Raw genomic sequence first — 25055 nt, forward strand, 5'->3', positions numbered from 1 at the left:
AATCACTGTATACAGCTCCCTCAGCAATCACTATATTCAGCTCCCCCAGTAATCACTATATACAGCGTTCCCCCGGTAATCACTATATACAGCTCCTCCAGTAATCACTATATACAGCTCCCCCAGAAACCACTGTATACAGCTCCCCCAGCAATCACTAGATACAGCTCCACCAGCAACCACTATATTCCTTCCCCCAGTAATCACTATGTATAGCCCCCAAACATTACCTATATACAGTCCCACAGCATTAACTATATACAGCCCCCTATAACTATATACAGTCCCCTATAATAACTATATACAGCCCCCTATAATAACTATATTCAACCTCCTATAATAACTATATGCAGCCCCCTATAATAACTATACACAGACCCCTATAATAACTATATGAAGCCTCCCTATAACAACTATATACAACTATAAACACCCCCCTATAATAACTGTATACAGCCCCCATAATAACTATATACAGCCCTCTATAACTATATACAGTCCCCCTATAACTGTATACAGTCCCCCTATAATAACTATATACAGCCCCCTAAAACTACATACAGTCCCCCTATAACAACTATATACAGTCCCCGTATAATAACTATATACAGCCCCCTATAATAACTATATTCAACCCCCTATAATAACTATATGCAGCCCCCTATAATAACTGTATACAGCCCCCTATAATAACTATATACAGCCCCCTATAACTATATACAGCCCCCCTATAACTATATACAGTCCCTCAATAACAACTATATCCACCCCCCCCCATAATAAATATATACAGTCATAGGATAATAATAACATTGTACTCACCTTCCAGCATTCCCCCAATGTGCGACGTCCCTCGTGGTGTCAGCGTGGATATCTGATATCAACAAATATGGCGGCTCCCTGCTGCAGGTGGTGCCGAGATGTCACTGGGCTATGACATCACACGCTGCAACACCAGCGGCAGGGCACATCTGGGGAACCCGGAGCCAAATAAACTGTTGGCGATTCGTGCGACCGCCCGAATTGCCCACATTTGGTGGAGGCCCCCTTTAAGGGCAAAGTGGTGGGGGCCCCGGGGCTTGCGCCCCATGTGCCCCCCCTATAATCCCGCCCTGATCACATCACAAAGTGCACAGTTTGATCATAATTTGCGATTATAAACAGTTGCATCAGCACTTTTGAAGGGATGAATTGGCTGCAAGATTTTCAGGTACAATGATGCTATTAGAGAGCTCATGAGGTACCAGATGTCGTGCATCGCAGTACCGGGCTCAGAGGTAGGTAAGGGTTAAACTCTGGAGTGTTTTGCTCAGTTACCTCTTAATCTGCTCATTTGGCAACTATAAAGTTTCCTTGGGTGTATTTTTCTGCTAGCTATTTGGTTTACCTACCTGTATTTGTATTCTGCTTGAAGTGTGATGGATAATAGACGTCACTCAGCATTAGTCGTCGGTACTCAAGTGGGTTACAACACCATCCAGATAATCTCAGAAAAACTTGGCACTCCTTAATGAGTAGGTTTTCATAGTGATATATTTTATTCAAGTGAATGTAGAACGACAATCCAAATAATACATGCAACATTTCGGTCTATATACATCAGACCTTCATCAGGCACTGAGATTAGACTGCTTGAAATGGACCTGCTTAACTATTGTTTTGTTTTCTGACCACCACTTGCATTTTGATTTTGACATCTGCTTCTTATTTTGGTTTGTACTTTGTCTATGAATTAGGGTACTTTCACATTGGCGTTGGTGCATCCGTTGTGCATCTACTGCATTTTGTCTCCGTTGCATCTCCATTTTTCTTCTATGTTGTCTCCGCAAAAAAAAATGAAAGTTTAACATTGCTCTGAAAACATCATACCTGGTTTCTCAGCCTCATCAGTAAAAAAAAAAGCCTTACTTTCACCAGTTTTTTTGAGGACCAATATACTTCTATTGCCTTCCGTGATCCTCATTAGTGATGGATCAGTGAAAAAATAAGCCATTGTATAAACACCCATAGTAAACAATTGCTTTGTGAGGCATCCATGGAAATCACAATGTGAAAAACAACACCAGTGTGAAAGAACCATTACTCTTCCTCATTTCTATCCCACACATTACTCTGTGTACCATATTTTATGGACTATAAGGCGCACAAAAAAATCCTTTGATTTTCTCAGAAATCAAAGGTGCGCCTTATAGTCCAGTGCACCTGTACCTACAGACAACACCTGTACTTACAGATAACAGCTGCCTTAAACTGTGCACAGGTCTGCCACCTGCTGGTCATTCATCCTTATAATCAGGTGCGCCTTATAATCAGGTGTGCCTTATATATGAACCGTACTTACAGACAACAGTTGCCTTGAACTGTGCACAGGTCTGCCCCCTGCTGGTCATTCATCCTTATAATCAGGTGCGCCTTATAATCAGGTGTGCCTTATATATGAACCGTACTTACAGACAACAGTTGCCTTGAACTGTGCACAGGTCTGCCACCTGCTGGTCATTCATCCTCATAATCAGGTGCGCCTTATATATGAATCTAGACATTGTAGCAGGCATTTATTGATGCTGCGCCTTATAATCCGGTACTCCTTATAGTCTGAAAAATACGGTAGTCTGCATTGGAAAAATTTACTTAGTTGGGATCCAAAAAAATCAAGAAAGTCGCTTTAGTCCTAAATTGCTGTATTCCAAATGGGGCTACAGAAGAAAGGACACAACAAGGATGGTCAATCCTAAATTTGATTACTTGATGGACATGTGTCTTTTTACAATCATATAAACTATGTAACTTTATTATCACATACAACAGAAAAAAACGTAGCAAACGGTCAGGTGATTATCATTGTTAATTTCTACAACAGCGACACCTTGTGGCACCTTGATGGGCAGGTGTATAATATAATATAACATAAATATAAGAAAACATTTCGCTTTGGGCTGAATTTGTAAGCTTTGGGTTCTGTGCACTGTGCAAATATGCTAAATTTCATTCACATTGTAGTAAAACGTGCGTATTTCATATATAGTGTGGATATGTTTTTTTCATCTGCATAAAAATAACCTGAGAAAATGAGTAAAATGGGACTACTGCTGCTATCTTGTATTCATAATGACAAATATAGAAGCTATTCTAATGACGTGAGCATGTGGTGTGCTGCAAATGTATATGATGACATTTTTTGCCAATTTTTGTCCTTGTGCGCATTAAATGGGTTGTCTGGCATATGATGAAAGCATCTGCCTATGTATAAAAGTAGACTCCACAAGCAATTCACGTGTTTTAATACAGAGGAAATGGCTGTAGTGTCCTGATAGTGTGTATTAACTAAATGAGCCAGACCAGAACATTAAACTGCCTGAAGAAAGAAAAAAAATCCAAATTTATTAATTTTCATCTACAATTATTTAATGTTATTATACCTATTAGGCTCTTGACAGGCTCCTGTTTTCACCCTATTAACTTCCTGTCTGGTCAATGTCTATGATGAAAATATTCGGGCCATATGCATTTTGTAGCATCATTCATGTTCACTAAAATATCAAGGGTACCAGGGGTGTAACTTGAGGAGGTGCAGAGGTCGCGGTTGCACCCGGGCACAAGAGATTTAGGGGTCCTTATGGTGTGACTTTCCCCTATGAGAAGGACCAATTTGACATGCTTGTGCAGCGCTGCGTAATCTGTGTGCGCTATATAAATAAAGAATTATTATTATTATTAGAAGACTATTACTATAAACCGTACATTATTGCCGTGGCCTGGCAAAGACTTTGCTTTGAAGGGTACATAATAAACAGCAAGGGCTTTGGTTTGCCGTATACTACACTGTGGGATGTACTACACAATTAGAACAGCAGTCCACTGTTCAGGCACCATTAAACTGGCAGTGAAGGGGGGCATCGCTACCATAAGAGCCACCTCCCCCCCAATATATTTTGCAAAGGTACGCTTACATGCCTCTGCAGGAGAGGAGAAGTGGAGGAGGAGAGGAGAAAATTCCTATTTGAGATTCCACAAGTTTTTTCAATTAATAAAGTTTTATTTTGTCTTATTCAGTCATTTAATGATCTGTGAATACTGGATTTACATTTATTCCTGATTTCTTTGTTAAGTTCTCTAAAGGAGAAAAAAAACAGAAATATTATACAGATATTTGAACTTAGATAGAAGCTAGAACAGTATCCAAGGCATTAGGGTTGTTGACCTGGGAGAGGGTCATAACAAGGTAAGCACAATGGAAGCAAGAAGACTGAGGATTCGTTTACTGATCTGACCCAGAATGAGGATCAGTGAAAATACAATCCCACACAACCCACACAGGACAACAGAATTTATCATTCGAAAAAAAAAATTCTGTTTGATTGAAAATAAATAATTCAGGAAACTCTTTCAAGAAGACGCCTCATTCCTATATGTAGGCCACAATATGTAAAGTGCTATAGGACATAATTCTGCTATATAAATAAAGATTTATTATTCTTTTGTTTATTTACATTTTTACTCTTTATTGTGAATCCAGATCCAATGTCTGCAAATATCAGTAATCTTGGGAGGCTGCCATTATACTTAAAAGATAAAGAAAATGACAGTCAATCATTTGTTTCAAAGGACATTGGCAGATCAATAGTTTATATTTTGATATTGGTTTACAGCTTTAACGACTAGAGGGTGCACACATCCTGTAGATCAGTGATGGTGAACCTTTTAGAGACCGGGGGCCCAAACTGCAACCAAATCCCACATAATTACCATCAAGTGCCAACATGACAATTTAAACAGTAACTTATTTCTCCCTGTTTTCCACAACATTAAACCATATTGGCCCCCTGAGGCCACCAATATAGTTGAAAGCAGAAGGACAAATTCAGACATAATTGTAACTTCTCTCCAGGGTCCCTCTGTACAGGAAGAAACATGGGGCCAGCAAGAATACCTCAAAAGATAATCTGGCCCTGTCCACACCTTCTCCTATAATAATCTGTAGTTCACTCGTGTAGTGCCCACAGTATCCGCTAGAGCAGTGATGGAGAACCTTTTAGAGGCAACGAGCCCAAACTACAGCAGTAACTCATTGGTCCTTGCTCTGTCACAGTTTTCAATCGTATTGACACCAATACAGTAGACAGTAAGTGGAGAAATTCAGTGTATAGTTGTAGCTTCCTTCCAGGGTCCCCTGAACAGGACGAATTGCAGGGTTGCAATGAAAATCTAACTCTCTTGACACCTTCTCACTCCTCCCATTGTCAAAGAAAGCTCAGGATGTGTTGGTGTAAAATAGTGGTGAACAGGGCCGATTCTAGCATATTTGCTGCCTGAGGCGAATATTAAAATGCTGCCCCCCCCGCTCCCTGTTAAGTAAATCCTTAAACTTTATTAACAAGTAACATCCCTACAGACAGCTCCCTGACACTGTGTGACTGACCACAGGATCTAAGAGGCATTAGTGACATCTAGTACCTTATAGATGACAATCTCTTCCATCAGTAGGACTTTATTCCGGGTTCTCCAATCCATGACGTATCACTGCTGAATTCATGGCCGGATATCTTCAGCTCCGTGCAGCATCTCCACCCGGCGTCCCTAAAAATACCACAGTCACTTACAGTATAAAGTCTCCTGGATAACAACACTGTGCTCCTAAATAATATATACTCCTCACAACACAACTGTCCGCATGCTACCCCACATATAAAACATCCCTTCATTATAAAGGGATAAAATCTTGCCCCACATATACAGCCCCCTCCCAGCTTAGTAATATACTGTATCCCATATACATCCTCCCAGCTTAGTAATATACTGTATCCCATATACATCCCCCCAGCTTAGTAATATACTGTATCCCATATACATCCCCCCAGCTTAGTAATATACTGTATCCCATATACATCCCCCAGCTTAGTAATATACTGTATCCCATATACATCCCCCCAGCTTAGTAATATACTGTATCCCATATACAGCCCTCCAGCTTAGTAATATACTGTATCCCATATACAGCCCCCCAGCTTAGTAATATACTGTATCCCATATACATCCCCCAGCTTAGTAATATACTGTATCCTATATACATCCCCCCAGCTTAGTAATATACTGTATCCCATATACCTCCCCCAGCTTAGTAATATACTGTATCCCATATACATCCCCCCAGCTTAGTAATATACTGTACCTGATATACATCCCCCAGCTTAGTAATATACTGTATCCCATATAAAGCCCCAGCTTAGTAATATACTGTATCCCATATACATCCCCCCAGCTTAGTAATATACTGTATCCCATATACATCCCCCCAGCTTAGTAATATACTGTACCCCATATACAGCCCCCAGCTTAGTAATATACTGTATCCTATATACATCCCCCCAGCTTAGTAATATACTGTATCCCATATACATCCCCCCAGCTTAGTAATATACTGTATCCCATATAAAGCCCCAGCTTAGTAATATACTGTATCCCATATACATCCCCCCAGCTTAGTAATATACTGTACCTGATATACATCCCCCAGCTTAGTAATATACTGTACCCCATATACAGCCCCTGCAGCTTAGTAATATACTGTATCCTATGTACATCCCCCCAGCTTAGTAATATACTGTATCCCATATACATCCCCCAGCTTAGTAATATACTATAACCCCCATACAGCCCCCCAGCTTAGTAATATACTGTATCCCATATACAGCCCTTCCAGCTTAGTAATATACTGTATCCCATATACATCCCCCCAGCTTAGTAATATACTGTATCCCATATACATCCCCCCAGCTTAGTAATATACTGTATCCCATATACATCCCCCCAGCTTAGTAATATACTGTATCCCATATACATCCCCCAGCTTAGTAATATACTGTATCCCATATACATCCCCCCAGCTTAGTAATATACTGTACCTGATATACATCCCCCAGCTTAGTAATATACTGTATCCCATATAAAGCCCCAGCTTAGTAATATACTGTATCCCATATACATCCCCCCAGCTTAGTAATATACTGTACCTGATATACATCCCCCAGCTTAGTAATATACTGTACCCCATATACAGCCCCTGCAGCTTAGTAATATACTGTATCCCATATACATCCCCCCAGCTTAGTAATATACTGTATCCCATATACATCCCCCCAGCTTAGTAATATACTGTATCCCATATACATCCCCCCAGCTTAGTAATATACTGTACCCCATATACAGCCCCCAGCTTAGTAATATACTGTATCCTATATACATCCCCCCAGCTTAGTAATATACTGTATCCCATATACATCCCCCCAGCTTAGTAATATACTGTATCTCATATACAGCCCCCAGCTTAGTAATATACTGTATCCCATATACATCCCCCCAGCTTAGTAATATACTGTATCCCATATACATCCCCCAGCTTAGTAATATACTGTATCCCATATACAGCCCCCCAGCTTAGTAATATACTGTATCCCATATACAGCCCCCAGCTTAGTAATATACTGTACCCCATATACATCCCCCCAGCTTAGTAATATACTGTATCCCATATACATCCCCCAGCTTAGTAATATACTGTATCCCATATACAGCCCCCCCCCCAGCTTAGTAATATACTGTATCCCATATACATCCTCCCAGCTTAGTAATATACTGTATCCCATATACATCCTCCCAGCTTAGTAATATACTGTATCCCATATACATCCCCCCAGCTTAGTAATATACTGTATCCCATATACATCCCCCAGCTTAGTAATATACTGTATCCCATATACAGCCCCCCAGCTTAGTAATATACTGTATCCCATATACATCCCCCCAGCTTAGTAATATACTGTATCCTATATACATCCCCCCAGCTTAGTAATATACTGTATCCCATATACAGCCCCCCAGCTTAGTAATATACTGTATCCCATATACAGCCCCCAGCTTAGTAATATACTGTACCCCATATACATCCCCCCAGCTTAGTAATATACTGTATCCCATATACATCCCCCAGCTTAGTAATATACTGTATCCCATATACAGCCCCCCCCCCAGCTTAGTAATATACTGTATCCCATATACATCCTCCCAGCTTAGTAATATACTGTATCCCATATACATCCTCCCAGCTTAGTAATATACTGTATCCCATATACATCCCCCCAGCTTAGTAATATACTGTATCCCATATACATCCCCCAGCTTAGTAATATACTGTATCCCATATACAGCCCCCCAGCTTAGTAATATACTGTATCCCATATACATCCTCCCAGCTTAGTAATATACTGTATCCCATATACATCCCCCCAGCTTAGTAATATACTGTACCCCATATACAGCCCCTGCAGCTAAGTAATATACTGTACCTGCTATATGCCCCCCCCAGCTTAGTAATATACTGTATCCCATATACAGCCCCTGCAGCTTAGTAATATACTGTACCTGCTATATGCCCCCCCCAGCTTAGTAATATACTGTATCCCATATACAGCCCCTGCAGCTTAGTAATATACTGTACCTGATATACAGCTCCCCAGCTTAGTGATATAGTGATATATAATATATACAGCACCCCCCAGTATAAAATGATTCTGGCCCCATATAATATATACTGAATCCCCCCCCCCCAGTATAAATTAATTATAGCCCCAAATAATATCTATAGCATCCCCCCCCCAGTATAAAATAATTATAGCCCCAAATAATATCTATAGCATCCCCCCAGTATAAAATAATTATAGCCCCAAATAATATCTGTAGCATCCCCCCCAGTATAAAATAATTATAGCCCCAAATAATATCTATAGCATCCCCCCAGTATAAAATAATTATAGCCCCAAATAATATCTATAGCATCCCCCCCAGTATAAAATAATTATAGCCCCAAATAATATCTATAGCATCCCCCCAGTATAAAATAAGTATAGCCCCAAATCCCCAAATAAAATATACAGAACCTCCCCCCTGCCCCTAGTATAAAATAATTCTGGCCCCATATAATATCTATAGCATCCCCCCAGTATAAAACAATCATAGCCTAAAATAATATATATAGCATTCCCCCCAGTATAAAATAATCACGGTATAGCCCCAAATAATATAAATATATATTGCACCCCCCCCCCCAGTATAAAATAATTATAGCCCCAAATAAAATACATAGCATTCCATCATCCCCCCCCCCCCCCAGTGTAATATAATTCTGGCCCCATATGATATATATAGCGCCCACCCCCCCAGTATAAAATAATTATAGCCCCAAATAAAATACATAGCATTCCATCAAGCCCCCCCCCCCCAGTATAAAATAATTCTGGCCCCATATGATATATATATAGCGCCCCCCCACTATTAATTATTAGCCACATTTAATTAATTAAATACATGAAAAATAATAAAAATCATACTCACCTGCAGGCAGCTGCTCCCTCGGCGCGCGGGTCCCGTCCTCACGCGGCGCTTCCGGCAGCCCCGGCTCCGCACAGTGACACAGGCGCGTGACGTCATGACGCCTGTGTCACTGCTTAGAACGGAGCGACGCAGCTGCCGGAAAGGCGCTGCGTCGCTCCGCATATAAATCGCGCCTGTGTCTTAAAGAGACAGGCGCGATTTATTTAGCTAGTGGGCGATTCGGGCGTTAATGGACGCCCGAATCGCCCACTTTAGAGCGGCGAATTTCGCCGCCCTTTACAGGGACCCGCATTCTGCCGCCTGAAGCGAGATTTTCATCTCGCCTCATGGCAGATGCGGCCCTGGTGGTGAATACAGAATGCGGGGTAACGCCTAGAGTCCTGTCTGGTGAACTCTGTGCTGGGGTGTGATGGCCTCAGTGCCCATAGAGAGACCTCTGTGTGCCACCTCTGGCACCCGTGCCATAGGTTTGCCAACACTGCTCTAGAGGATTATGCTATTGTTCACAGCTTAGGAGTAGATTTATTACTCTTATTAAACAAAATCGACCACAGAATATGACCAAAATTAAACTACACATATTCACATTTCCTCCTCTTCATCTTGATCCCTGCGCTTTTCTTCTCTAATCTTGATACGCCAGGATCACCTGAAAAAAAGACTTCCTTTAAAGGGAACCTACCACCACAAATCTACCTATAAAGGTAGATTGGGTGGTAGGTGGATCAATGGGACATGAGGATAGCCCTTTTAAGAGCTAATCCTCACGTCCCCGCAATTTTTTGGTGACTTTTATGAAATGTTTATGAAACGAGTAGGAGGGGTAAAGTGGCTACCAGGGCGTGGAGTAGCCGCCTCGTGTAACCTCAGATGCAGCTACTCCACGCCCCAGTAGCCGCATAATAAAATTAGCATAAACGTTTCATAAAAGTTACCAAAAAATTGCGGGGACGTGAGGATTAGCCCTTAAAAGGGCTATCCTCACATCCCATTTATCCACCTACCACCCGATCTACCTTTATAGGTAGATTTGTGGTGGTAGGTGCCCTTTAAACTCCAAACAAGATTTGTGTTTTGTGCTATCCAGTCATCACTATCCTGTTCTTGCAGTAGAGGGAGACATACAGTCACTTTCAATGACAGAAATAGTCGTAAGTTCTTAGCTCACCCTAGGACACACCAATCGAATATACCTAATTTATAGGCACTGGCCTTTTATATTACAATTTATTCATTTATTTTTTTACCCAACTAAGATATACTGTACTTAAAAATATTTTGTATAGAGATTTAAAAGGTGTGATATGTTATACTAAAAAGACTTGATAGAAATGCTTAGTAGAATTGCATTATCATAAAAATTTTGAAATGAGAATGTCTCATGAAATGAACTTTAAAGTAGATCAGATTCATGCAAATTAGCCTGGACATAGGCGCACTAGAACATTACAAGGTGGACCAGTTTTAGTAAATAAGGCCACTTTTATGTAGGTGGTTAGCAGCATGACATACACTCAGAAACAGTAGCAGCTTAAACCCAGCTTTATTCAGGGAGGAAAACAGTTTAAATGCTATATGTTTTTACATTCATACTATTTAGTATGAGAGAGAGAGGAAACAATGATACAGCTAAAACACTGAGAATTGATAGCAAATGTATAGAACAGCATGTGACGTCAGAGAAGTGTACCACGGTTTGAGAGGCTGTGACAGATCTGTGAATATGGACTTCCTCTCCTTCTTGTAAAGGTTAAAGAAGGGTTGGAAAGTGCTTCTCCACCCAAAACTAGCTAAAGTGATGATTGTTTAACTTCTGCTTGCTTCCTATTCTTTTTTTTTGCCTTTGCCTACCCACCCATATTTTGTTGTTGTGCAGTGTTTAATTTTTTGACCAAAGATAACCTCTACATTTATTTTAAAAATGTGCATTAAAGGGGTCAGGGCCGGCTCCAGGTTTCAGTGGGCCCCTGGGCGATAGAGCCTCAGTGGGCCCCTTAACAGTGAACTCATGTGGTGGCATGACCCTGGAAGCTGAGCTCAGACACAGTAAAAGACAATCATATTTCAATTACATCGGCAACAAGGATGCCGTCGCTGATGTAATTCAATTTTCTGATCAGGAGCGTAATGGGCTCCATAGCAGACCATTTCCTTAAAAACACATGCATGTTTTTACACAATCACAATCATTTTTACACTTATATACATGTCTACAGATTTATACACACATACAGTATATACACATCAAATTTACAACATACACACAGATATACAGCATATACACACACACATCCTGTATGTACAGCATATATATATGCACGAATCCCATATATACAGCATACACACCAAATATATATACAACATACACACGCATCCAGGATATACAGCATATATACATACACATCCAAGATATACACACAGCACATACGCAGATATACACATGCATCCAGTATATACAACACATACGCAGACATACAGCATATATAGACACGCATCCAGTATACACAACACATACGCACAGATATACAGCATATATACACACGCATCCAGTATATACAGCACATACGCACAGATATACAGCATATATAGACACGCATCCAGTATACACAACAAATACGCACAGATATACAGCATATATACACACGCATCCAGTATATACAGCACATACGCACAGATATACATCATATATACGCACGCATCCAGTATATACAGCACATACGCACAGATATACAGCATATATACACACACATCCAGTATATACAGCACATACGCACAGATATACAGCATATATACACACACATCCAGTATATACAGCACATACGCACAGATATACAGCATAAATACACACACATCCAGTATATACAGCACATACGCACAGATATACATCATATATACATACACATCCAGTATATACAGCACATACGCACAGATATACAGCATATATACACCATACACAGCATATATACACACACATCCAGTATACACAACAGATATACAGCATAAATACACAAAAAAACACATATACAGCACATATACACACAAACACATACAGTATACATGCATTTACATATGTAGCAATTATACTTACCCCAGCTGGATGTCGCTCGGTCGGAACGTGGTGGCAGGATCAGGAAGAAGGTGGACAGTGCTGTGAGGTGCTAGGACGGGCCAGGCCGGACATGAGGACGGGCCAGACCGGGCACAAGTCGGACGGGACGCGAGGTGTGCGGGCTGGCGGGGCGCGAGGTGCGGGTGTGCGGGCTCAGGACGCGACACGTCACAAGAGAGGTGGGTTGGGCAGGGCAGAGGGCCCGCCCCACTACCTCTCCGCCCGCCCCACTACCTCTCCGCCCGCTGGACCGACCTGCGGGCAAGTAGTAGATTGTGGTGGGCCCCTCTGGAGCTCCGGGGCCCCGGCACTTGCCCGGGTCAGCCGGGTGCTGACGCCGGGCCTGAAAGGGTTATTCCCACAAAGACAAGATTCTTAAATATATTCAGGATAAAAAAATAACACATTCTCTGTTATTAACAAAAATTCAGCATTTCATAGACATAATTCCAACCTGTCTCTATTAGTCCTGGTGTACACAATATTGGTTGTCCCTGGTCCCGACCCTGAATCTTCTGACTTTAGGGTCGGAAGGAAATATTGTCCTCCTGTCTGACGCTGCACTGAGCCACTCTCTGCTTTACATCCCCTACCCTCGCATTCCAGGACGAGCTCACACAGAGACTTCCTGCCGGCAAACAACAGATGTGAGGAGAGTAAAGCTACAAGGTCTTTATCCAGGGGAGGGGGAAGCAGGCACAGTATTTTCTGGCTGACGTGTAGCAGAGTTGAGAATGTAATTGTGTGATTTATGGATCTAATCTGATCTCCTATCTGATCTGTCTCATCTTTCGTTTTCTATGTGTCAGATGTGTCTATGTACAATATTCAGAAGGTAAAAGAAAGTGTATATAAACCTGTACCTTGATTATCTAACCACATCTTCAGCACACAGCATCACATAGCACTATAAGGATTATAATGTGTCTGCTTTGAGAGTCCTTGTCCATACTCTGGAAATTTACACTGACCAGCCTAGGGAGTGATAGGAGCTAAAAGAGAAAGAGAAATAAAACTTTGTAAAATTGTACAAAACAATACAATGCAACTTTATTGATCCCCTGGGGGATAAAAATTATTTTGTACATAGTGTTCCGGCGATTGTTACACAGCTAGAGACAGTTATAACGATATAAATACATAAATACTTAGAGAGGCATATTTTTACATGTTGCTAGTTCCTTGGCTGCATACAAACATAGTTACAGAACATTGCTATAAATCACAATTCAGGTTACATGACACATTACATTACATATGGGGAAGCAATTACGGTTCAAAAATATAACAGTCACAAAAACACATAGACACAGACTAGACAGACATTGTAGGAGATACTGCACAAGCGGCGCAAACAGTGTTGTGGTGAACTAGTGATGTACTGTTGCTGGTATTGGTTTGTCAGAGGAGACACCGTAAGTAGCTCCACTTTTTTCGTTGCACCCAGTTGTGCAACATGGAGCCCCTGCTGCTAATGATCCGCTTAGTGGGGAGAGTTAGGTCATGTGGGTGCGCATGCTGGGGCTGGGGTGTCAAAAGCCGGAGCCAATTCACAGGCAGCCACCTGCAGCCGCGCCACTTTTCCAAAGTGCCACTACAAGTACACAAGATTCAGAGGGGGAAGAGGCAATGGAGGAAAGAGGTAATGGTGCTTTTCAGATAACATTTTGAAAGACAAGAATTAGACAAGTTCTTACAGATAAAGTCCCTTTGTTCCCTTCTGGTTGAATTCTGGTATAATTCTAGTTGCACTTAGTAAAAGATGCACTGAGCATGACCAAGGTCAGGTATGACCTGTAGTCTGTTATACACCCATGACACATTAGTAACAACTACCAGGTGTTAATCAAGAAGGTGGAGAGACACAGAAAAGAGTCAGGAAATCTCCAGGTAGAGCAGGGAAACAGATATGTAATTACATATACCAATAAACATGAATGGTGCAGAAAAAGACAAGAGATGATGGGACTTCTGGTGCCGATGTAAGCAGACATACTTGTGGATGAGAAAAATGATTGATGGTGAGACCAGGTGGAGATGAAGACATTGAAGATTATTATGGAATGCAAGGCCATATTCTATAATGCTACATCACCTCTAAGGGGTTAAAAATTATCTTTATTGTGTGGGGATTGAAATTTAAGAATTTTCTCTCATGCACAAATCTCTTTAAGGCAAACAGTATAAAGCTAGTTTGCACTTTTCTTCTATATTTTTGAGATATAACCTGGCATAATGTTCTACTTTGTTTTTAGCAATCAAATCGTCCAAAATCTGCTAAAGCTGGTATTGACTTACTGTGCAACTGTGGTATCATTAGGCAGGTCTTCTTGCAACAGTTTTTTAGACTGTCTGAGGAGTTTTCTATAGGCCAAATTGATCATACTGGCTTGGACTGCTAGATAAATTGGATTTAAGACTTTCTGGTGAAAAGTTGCTAAAAAAGTCAATAATTTTTGCATAACTAATTCAAAAGTATTTCCTACTCCAGGACGGGACAGGATTGCATTTGCACCTAAATTAGTGTCTTTTTGAAAGTTACACTGTCTACCATATCTAGATTCACTTATAAATCGGGGGTAAGTAGGCTAAAGTGTAGAGTGTAGTAGATTGCAGTTGAGACATTGTCCGCCAGAAAAACTGAGGTAACTAAGATGATAAATTCCTAATAAAGCTGCAGGAATAGGTTCTTCACCTATGGAGAAGAATGCATTGGATAAAACCTAAAGGACTAAAGCGTTTATAGTAATTGCAAAATCTATTTTCTAGGACTAAATAGACTAAAATAATAGGGCAGTTTTACCATACACCAGCAGTAAATTCGCCCCCCCCCCCACAACCCTCCAGCCTTGTGATAAATCCAGCGGGCGGATTCATTGTGCCAGCGGGCAGTTATATACCAGGTCTGGTCTGGCGTACAAATTGTGGCATAGCCTGTGGAGGCTATTGCGCAGGCATGTGGCGTTCCTCAGTCCGCTCAGCGCCCCCCCCCCCTTCACGCTTATTAACGTAAAGAGGAAAAAAACGTGAAAGTATGAAAGTGATAAATTGTACTTTTGTACCAATGTTCGGGATAAAATATATTGGGGCACATTTACTTACCCGGTCCACTCGCGATCTTGCGGCGCGTTGTCCGACGCTGATTCGGGTCTGCCGGGATTCATTAAGGTCATGCTGCCGATTTCCAGCAGGTGTCACTGCTGCGCCGAGGTCTGCCGGACTTCACCTTCTTCGTCCCGGTGCATGTAAATGCTGATCTTGCGACACTAATTCTTTTTTAAATTCCGTGTTTTTTCCGAATCCGTTGGGTTGTCCGACGGCCACGCCCCCCCGATTTCTGACGCGTGAAAGCCGGTGCCGATGGGACACAATCTGATCGCAAATACCAGGGCAATTCGGCGCAAATCGGAAATATTCGGGAAGCATTTCTAAAAAAAATTCCACAACTCACCAGAAGCTTTTTACTTGAACAAGCAGGAGGCATAAAAATCCCTCTCCTTCAGGAGGAGTGCTGAAAAAATCTTTATGTTGGCAATCTCAGTGGTCAAGCAGAAGATTAGTTGAACAGATCACATACATCTTCTAAAGAATGGAGTATGTATCCTAAAGAATCAGAGCATATGCAGCCATGGCATTCAGAAGTGGGGCAGTCCCTCCCTGGATGGCAAAAGTGCAATTGGAGAATCAAGAGGTTTGTTTCCCTAAGGAAATTATTGTATGTATTCCCACTTATTACTATAATTCCAAGAAGCTTGAAGAAGATAAAGTAATAGGAGGCCAGTCCCATCTCCATGGCTCCTTATTTGCCAGGGGAAACCCTAGTTCTGACTTCTTCTCTGCCTCTGAATAGGGTTCCTATTTAGGCTTCCTAAAAATATCACATCTCTTTTCCAAGGAGGTGTTTCTTAACCCAGAGACATAGCATGTCTACAATTGATGGCTCAGAAACTCCAATGGATACTATCTAATAAGGGGTTATTAAATCAAGTAGTACAAACCCTTATTTCTTCTAAGAAACCAATGCTATCAAGTGATGCAAATTGGAGAAAATTCTCAGCTCATTTTTCAGCCATCAGTCCCTTCATAGAGGGTCTTATCTCTCCATGTCAATCATGGAATGTTTGTATGACGCAAACATTACGACCACTGGTTTTATAAAGCAGGACGATAAGATGCAAATATTAGCATTGATACTATAAAGCTGCAAATAAAAAGGTTATTAAATGTTTTTAAATAAACGCAAGACACACTCAACCAAAATGTAACCCTAACATGAACAACGTGTCAAAAAAACAAACACATGAGTACGTGAGTTAAAGTATTCAAGTTATAACCATATAAAGCGACACATGTCATATTACAAATAAAGAGGCTGAACCTTAAAGGACATCTACCACCAGGATCAAGAATAGTAAGCCAAGCTCACTGACATGCTGGTATGTGCCCCCTCTAGGAGGATTCAAAAATTATGCAAATGAGCCTGAGGGCCTCCAGTCTCCTTTTACACCTATAGAACCCAGAGCCCCTTAGGCTGGTTTGCATAATTTTAAAAAGGCTTTTCTAAAAAAAACAACACAGGGCATAAGAAGCTAAAAGAAGAGCCTGTCTGATGGTGTATGTGCGTATGCTTGGTTTACAATCCTTCATCCTGGTGGAATATCTTCTTTAAATCATAAAGTAGCTGTGTCCTGAAGGGGCTAAGCTTGACTCAATTTTGTAGTTATGGGTAGCGACTCAGGTGGCTTTGAACGAAGAGAAGGAATAGCTTCTGTATGTGTGCAGTATGATGGTTGAGTGAATGATGTCCTCAGCCTTAGGGAGAGGTGGTTACCTTTTGTATCTGCGTTACTGCCTGATGGGATTTATTCTGTATCACTGTGGTTATACTAATGCCTGACATCTGTGATTACAATAGGTTCTCCCCTAAGGCAGATTTTTTCGTCTATTTTTGTGTTGTTATGCCCTTTTTTTAAAAAAAAATGGTAAAATAAAGTCTTTAACCCCTTTAGCTGTACTGTGCTGAGTCCTGCGAATAGCGCTCAGCGCAGTACAGCTACTGCGCAGAGACGATGCCGGTTCAGCTCTGCACAGGAGCCGAACCGGCATCCCCGGCTAACACGTGCGGTCGGAGCTGCGGTCAACGCGACTGCGGAATTTAACATGCCTACCGGGGGTCTTTCCCCCATGATCGGCGCTGTTTTCAGGGGCGACAATCGCTGCTATGGCATCTTTGGGGTCCGATCGGGACCCCGGAGATGCCTGAAGACAGTACCTTTAAGATGGCGTCTGTGACGTCATCTTAAAGGCAAAGTGTCAGCCTATGCATGTGCACAGGCTGACACTGCTAATACATCACTTTTGCAGAGTATAATCATGAACAAGCAATCAGATGATTGCATGTTCATGTCACATGGTGGATTAAGTAAAAAATGTAAAAAAAAATGTTTTTCAATAAAAAAATAACTTTATAAATCACTAAAAATGCCCATAAGACCCAAAACATATAAAGAGACATAGAACGCTCAAAAAAGTCTAAATCATAACACAAACCCCACATATATAGTATCACCGCGTCCTTAACAATCCGTAGAATAAAACTAAATAACTATTGAACCCATACGATGAACGCCGTAAAAAAAACAACTTTAAAAACCCGCCAAAAATCATGATTTTTACTGGGATTTTATTCAATCCCTCTAAAAATGCAATAAAAAGTGATCAGCAAAACATATGTACTCCAGAATTATACTGTTGCAAAGTACAACATGTCCCGCAAAATACAAGCCATCAACCAGCTCTGTAGCCAAAAACGTAACAATGTTATGCCACTTGGAAGGTTGCGATGCACAAATGATAGATTTTCCCCCACATTAGGGTTTTATTTGGCAAATTTAGTAAAACAAAAGAAAAAATATTCATGTCTGGTATCCCCGTAATCGTATCGACCCATAGAATAAATTCAATTCTGAAAATACTGAAAATCGCTATTCGATTTGTAAGCCATGTGACATCAAAATAAATTATCCAGACATTTCAAAAATTCTGAAAATGTAAACTAGACATATGGGAAACATTATTCGGCAAGTTATTTAGGTGGTAAATCTATTTGCCTGAAAACGCGATGATTTCGAATTTCAAAAATTTTTCTAAAAATTCATCTTTTTTTTTTTTTTTTTTAAATAAACGCAAAACTTATCAGCCAAAATTTACCACTAAAATGAAGTACAACATGTGGGGAAAAAACAATCTCAGAATCGTTTAGATAAGTAACAGTGTTCAAAAGTTATAACCATATAAAGAGATGCAGGTCAGAATCGAAAAAATGGGACTGAGCCTTAAGCTACAAAATGGCTGCGTCCTTAAGGGGTTAAAAAAATAGAAATCTGTTAAAAAGTCATCAATAGTTTTGTCAAACGTTGCCCCCCCCCCTCATAGCAGCTGGACCATTACCGAGTTCTAAAACAAAGGTGTGGAAGCACTCAGCAGTGCCTAATATTTTCAGTTTGTCCCTGCATTGCTCTCCAACAAGAGATTTATGGATTTACTAAAAGTCCATTGACTTTCTATGGATCATTTACGGTACTCCACCCATTAGCGCCCAAACCAAAATAAATAAGTAAGATTTCTCCACATAAAACATTCCAACCAACATCTACAAATATTTTTTCGGAAGTTGCAGCCTGTCGGTTATGTTAGACAATAAATATTGATAAGGACGGGTATGTGGGACTGATGCACCCAGCTTTTATGGAGAATATTTCACATATGATAACACTAGAAGATTTTATTTTCTTAGATCTGAATTGATGATATACTCCTGTGATAAATGTGTATGTGACCTGTAAATCAACTCTGAAGTTTTGAGACACATCTGTTTTCCATAATGTGGCTTTCTTAAATCCCCCAAATGCTTTAACTTTTGAAATTGAAATTACTCATGACATGATTATAGTCAGACCTTGTCTGAAGACAGTTTTGTGCCTCACAAAAAGGAAATGGAAAATACCAATATATCAAGATGAAGGTGACTCCTGGTCACATTAAACCTATTTGCAATGTATTGTTCCCAAATAGAGACTTAAAAAGTAACTGTAATCAATAGCTCTTGGGAATTAAAACAACTTTGTCTATTATATTTGTTACCTATATCCAGAAATTTATTTGCTATACCCCTCAGATTACCTTAGTGCTGCAGTAGTTGCTTCTTCTGCCTGTGCTGATAAGCCCTATGAGTCTGTAGTTTGTTTATGAGATAGTTTCATGGGATGGGAGGAGCTGCTGATCCCTGTTCACAAGGGAGAAGGTGACAGAGGTCTCTCTGTGTATGAAGCAGTGCTGGATGTGTTCAGCCCTGTGGATACAGATGTCTCCTGCACTGAATAGTGAGGTACAGGATCTCCCCTGTTCCCTATCAGTCTCTTTTTTTTTAACTGGAACATTTTTTTTATTTATTTTCATTTAACACAAAATATATATACATACAATTAACCTTGCCATTTCAGAACAGTGTAACATTACAGGGACATTTTCACTTGTATCAAGTCGCTTCCCTGCTTCCTTAAATGTCCTGCCGTCCAAGAAATATAAACTTGTATGGCATGTGTTGTATTGATACATTTTAGTTTACTACCACCATATAAAACAATTTGAAAACTGAAAAGAGGAATAAAGACATTCCCTTCCGTTCCGGCCCCTGTGCCTGTGTGTTGCCCCCAACCAGCCCCCAGAGTCCCCGGTCACCCCTCTAGATGTTATTTCCTCCCAATCTACCCCTAATCCCTATCAGTCTCTTCATCCCAGTCTGTGATTCTACAGAACTTTCTCTGTCTCTCTTGCTGCAGACCTTCCCTCACCTTGTCATTGGCAGTATCAGCTCTGTGCAGATAAGCTAATAACCTTTAGTACTCACACAGCTTCATGAAACTGGTTTAGTTATGATTTCTTTCACTTATTACATGTTCCCTGCTCCTTCCATGTGACAGAAGCTTTCAGGATAGTCACCATAAACATCCTGTATGTGCACTGTGCAGTTTTCAGTGGTTTTACCTGTGGGAAACTCAATTGATTTAATACATTACTTTGAGGGAGAACACAAGGCATCATGGGATCTGTGGATTAGCTAACTCGACTCAGTTTGAGGGCACAGACAGACATTAGGCTTTGCCAACTTCACCTATGGTGGAGAGATTTTTTTCAAACACTTTCAGAACAGATAATGCCATAACTTTGTGAGCAGCACAAAGTAGGCATTGTTCTGTTTGTTTTTAAAAGGGGGATTTTGATCTTGCATTGCAAAAGTTAAATTGTGCATCTTAAATGCACAGCATCCATTGACATGCTTTTTTAAACATAGCATACATAGCATGTGATTGCTGTATTTAGCCAGACACAATGCTGAAGATAACTTGCAGCAAACCCACAGTGTGCGTCTCTGGCCTAAAAAACATTTTTAAGATCTACAATACTTTCTCATATCTAGAGGTATAGTAGAAGTGATGGATAAAGTCAGATTGTATACATAAAAAAATCTTTACAACCCTTTTATTGAAAATCCATTAATCTGCCTTTAGGAAATGACTCTTTACTCAAAGGCCTTCTCTCTGGCCTTCTTTTACCTATACTTAAACTAGTTAACAAAATCCAGCTGTGTGAGCAATATGTTGACAGCACAGTTTGATCTTCTGAAAAAAAAGAATTTAATTCATTGACTGCCAGAAAATGATCAATTGAAAACATTATGGTAGAAATTTATATGAATTTGCGATGCCATATTTCTAAGGTGAATGACCATTTTTCCAGGTTTTTCAGTGCATTCAGTGAATTTAGCATACATTATGTAACTTTTACATCACTTCTATTGTCAAAAAACTGTTGTCACAATACTTTTTTCTGTGCACAAATACAAAATATTAATTTTACAATACAGGCAGTCCCCGGGTTACGTACAATATAGGGTCCGGAGGTTTGTTCTTAAGTTGAATTTGTATGTAAGTTGAAACTGTATATTTTATAGTTGTAGATCCAGACAAAAATTTTTTTGGCCCCAGTGACAATTGGAGTTTAAACATTTTTTGCTGTAATTAGACCAAGGATTATCAATAAATCTTCATTACAGACACCTTACAGCTGATTATTGCAATCTGGGACTATAGTCCCAGAAAGCAACCAGAAAGCTTCACCAGAGGTCAGAGGGGTCTGTCTGTAACTATGGGTTGTCTGTAAGTCGGGTGTCCTTAAGTAGGGGACTGCCTGTATTGATATTTAACTTAACTTCTGACCACCAATCTAAAATGTAATTTCTAGCATCACCTATTTTATGTCAAATTTCACAATTTTACCTATAAACAAATGTCATCCAAAGTCATATGGGTTTGAAGCCAGATCTTGTTGCAGTGAACACAGCATATTTTTGCGGCAAATAACCTTTTTAAGAGCATTCAGAAAAGCGGGTGTGCGAGCTTTGTAGCGAGTGTGCATTGATTCTAAGTGCGTGCAGTGTCCAAAGTGGGATTTAGGATTAAGGGACTTAAGTTTGAGGGATTTTATCAGGTAACTGCTGTATTTTGTGATACTTGACTGTGAATCTTCTGTATTTCTATTGTAATCCCCATTAGCACAATGGACTCCATAAGTGGCAATGCTACACAGTGTGCATCCTGTGCCATGTATGCTTTCCTTGAGCAGCCATTCGACACACAGCCATGTGTGAAAATGGCTCATCTGGAAGCCCAGATTCTGGATCTAAATGATCTCCTGGAGCACAAACTCTCTGGGGAAGATGGGTGTGGGGAAGGAAGTATGGAGGTGCAGAGTGAGGGGGGCAGCTAGTTGGGTAACATGTAGAAGGTGGGGTAGAGTGAAGAGTTGCAGGGAGTCTAGTACTGATCTGGTGCACCCCAATAAGTTTGGACTGGTGGATGAGGGGAATATCAGCTCTGGGGTAGCAATGCTGCAGCAAGACATGGCCTCTAGCAACCAGGGGAATGTGTGCTCCAGTAAGAAGGGTAATGGGAGCACAGGCAAGATCAGACAGGTGCTGGTAGTGGGAGATTTGATTATTAGGGGAACACACAGGGCAATCTGTCACAAAGAAAGTGCATACCAAACAGTGTGTTGTTTGCCGGGTGCTCGGGTTCGTCATGTTGCAGATCGGGTTGACAGATTACTGGGAGGGTTGGTGAGGAACCAGCAGTCATGGTCCACATTGGCACAAATAACAAAGTAAGAGGTAGCTGGAAGGTCCTTAAAAATAATTTCAGGGGTTTAGGCCATAAGCTCAGGGCAATGACCTCAAAGGTAGTTTTCTCTGAAATACTACCTGTACCACGTGCCACACCAGAAAGGCAGCGGGAAACAGGGAGGTAAATAAGTGGCTCAAAAGTTGGTGTAGGAAGGAGGGTTTTGGGTTCATGGAGAACTGGGCTGACTTTTCTGTCGGCTACAGGCTCTACAGTAGGGATGGGCTGCACCTCAATGGGGAGGGTGCAGCTGTTTTGGGGGAAAAATGGCTATAAGGTTGGAGGAGTGTTCAAAACTAGAGACTTGGGGGGAGGCCAACTACACTTGTGCAGGGCAAATAGACAGTGTAGATAGAGAGCTGGGAAGAGTCACAGTCCATGGGGGAGGAAGGGGGGCTGGAATGAGATTGGGGAAAAAGGGAATAGGAATAGGGATAGGGAAAACCATATAAAGTGCATGTATACAAATGCCAGAACTCTCACAAAATGGAGGAACTGGAACTCTTAACTTGGAATGCAAATATGATATAGTGGGTATCAGCGAGACATGGCTGGACAGTAGTTATGAGTGGGCTTTCACTATAGATCAGCGGTGGCGAACCTATGGCACGGGTGCCAAAGGTGGCACTCAGAGCCCTTTCTGTGGGCACCCAGCACAGAATTTACCGGACAGGACTCAAGGCTTCCTCCTGCAGTCCAAGACAGCCCAGGACACTCTGTTCAGTGCTATTTTAAAGTGACACCTACTTGGCTGCCAGGACTACAAGAGGAACGAAAAGGTGTGGACAGAGATGGATTATCGATGGAGCTCCTGCTTTGGGTGCCCTGATTCTTCCTCTTCAGGGGACCCTGGAGGGAAGCTACAATCCAAATTTCTCCATCATCTTTCTATTGTATTGGTGACCTCAGGACGTCAATTCGATTGAGACGTGTTGGCACTTTGCGACATTAAAGTGGGTTTTGGTTGAAGTTCTGGCACTCTGTATCTAAAAGGTTCGCCATCACTGCTATAGATGGTTATAGTCTTTTTAGAAATGAATGTATAAATAAAAAAGGGGGAGGGGTTTGTTTATATGTGAAATCTTGCCTCAAGCCTGTCCTGTGAGATGACATTGGTGACGCAAATGAAAATCTGGAGACCCCATGGGTGGAGATAAGGGGAGGGAAAAAGAAGAATAAAATACTAATAGGGGTTTGTTATAAGGCTCCAAATATAATGGAGGCAGCAGAGGAAATGCTGATAAGTGAAATGGATGCGGCTTCAAAGCATGGTGAAGTACTTATCATGGGGGACTTCAATTACCCAGATATTGACTGGGGGGCAGAAACCTGCAGGTCCTTCAAAGGTAGCAGGTTTTTGTAGACAACTTGTCGCAACTAGCCCTGGAGCCAACAAGAGGGGGGGCACTGCTGGACCTTATCCTAACCAACAGACCTGACAGGGTATCAAAATTATAGTATGGGTGGAACCTGGGTAATAGTGATCAAAATATCATTGACTTTGTATTACGCTTTACTAAGAGTAATAGTGGAGGGGCAAACAACATTCTAAACTTCAGGAAGGCAAATTTTCAGCAACTAAGGGAAGACCTTATAAGCATTAACTGGGTTATGTTCTCAAAGACAACCCCCCCCCCCCCCCCCAAAAAAATGGGTCTGACAAAGATGTTCGGGGGAGCGACTATAGGATCCAAAATGGCGGTGCAATATGCAACCAACCTACCGTGAGCCCTCTTCATATACCCCCGCACCTCTGCGCCATACATGTACGGCGCGCAGCTTGAAAGGGTTAATGTCTTTTTTTTCTTAAAAACAAGGGCAAAAGAAGCTGAAAGAAGAGCAGATCCTGCAAGAGGAAGCACAAACAAATATATCAGTGTGCTTGGTTTACAATCATTCATCCTGGTTGTAGATTTCCTTTAAATTTATATAAAAGAAACGCAATTGGTGATAATAGAATCGAACTGATGTGACCTTAGCTAGAAAGTCATCTGCAGACAACATGTAATGGAGCAGGAGGAGCTGAGTAGATTAGTATACAGAAAAGGCTTTTTATAACTTTCTTTTTTTACATTTATATATCCGCTGTCATGAAGGTGGTCGTATAAGTGCCTGCCAGTTATATAGAGGATCATTTATTAATTTTGCCGCAGGGTGGCGCTGGAACCGTGGTATATTTTTCAGTGGTATGCAAGTTTGTGGCGCAAGGGATTAATGAATTGGCCTTTACCAGCTTTTAGCTGCTTTCTTTCTGGGCCACAAATTGTGCCAAAAAAAGAGTTGAAAAATAAAAGCACCAGAAAACTGTTGGTTTCACAAGC

The 25055-nt window shown here is 41.0% G+C and overlaps 1 long non-coding RNA gene across 1 annotated transcript in view; it reads right to left on the reverse strand.

Moving 5' to 3' along the window:
* Positions 1 to 9960: 9960 nt before the first annotated feature.
* Positions 9961 to 25055, reverse strand: part of LOC140129016 (uncharacterized) — a 59525-nt gene continuing 44430 nt past the window's right edge. Inside the window, exons 2-3 of the long non-coding RNA XR_011855251.1 lie at positions 13360 to 13488; positions 9961 to 10036 (exon numbers count right to left, since the gene is read on the reverse strand). This is a non-coding gene — a long non-coding RNA (uncharacterized lncRNA). The remainder of the gene's footprint in view (positions 10037 to 13359; positions 13489 to 25055) is intronic.

This window comes from Engystomops pustulosus, chromosome 4 (genome assembly GCF_040894005.1).
Source record: "Engystomops pustulosus chromosome 4, aEngPut4.maternal, whole genome shotgun sequence".
Taxonomy (NCBI): Eukaryota; Metazoa; Chordata; class Amphibia; order Anura; family Leptodactylidae; genus Engystomops; species Engystomops pustulosus.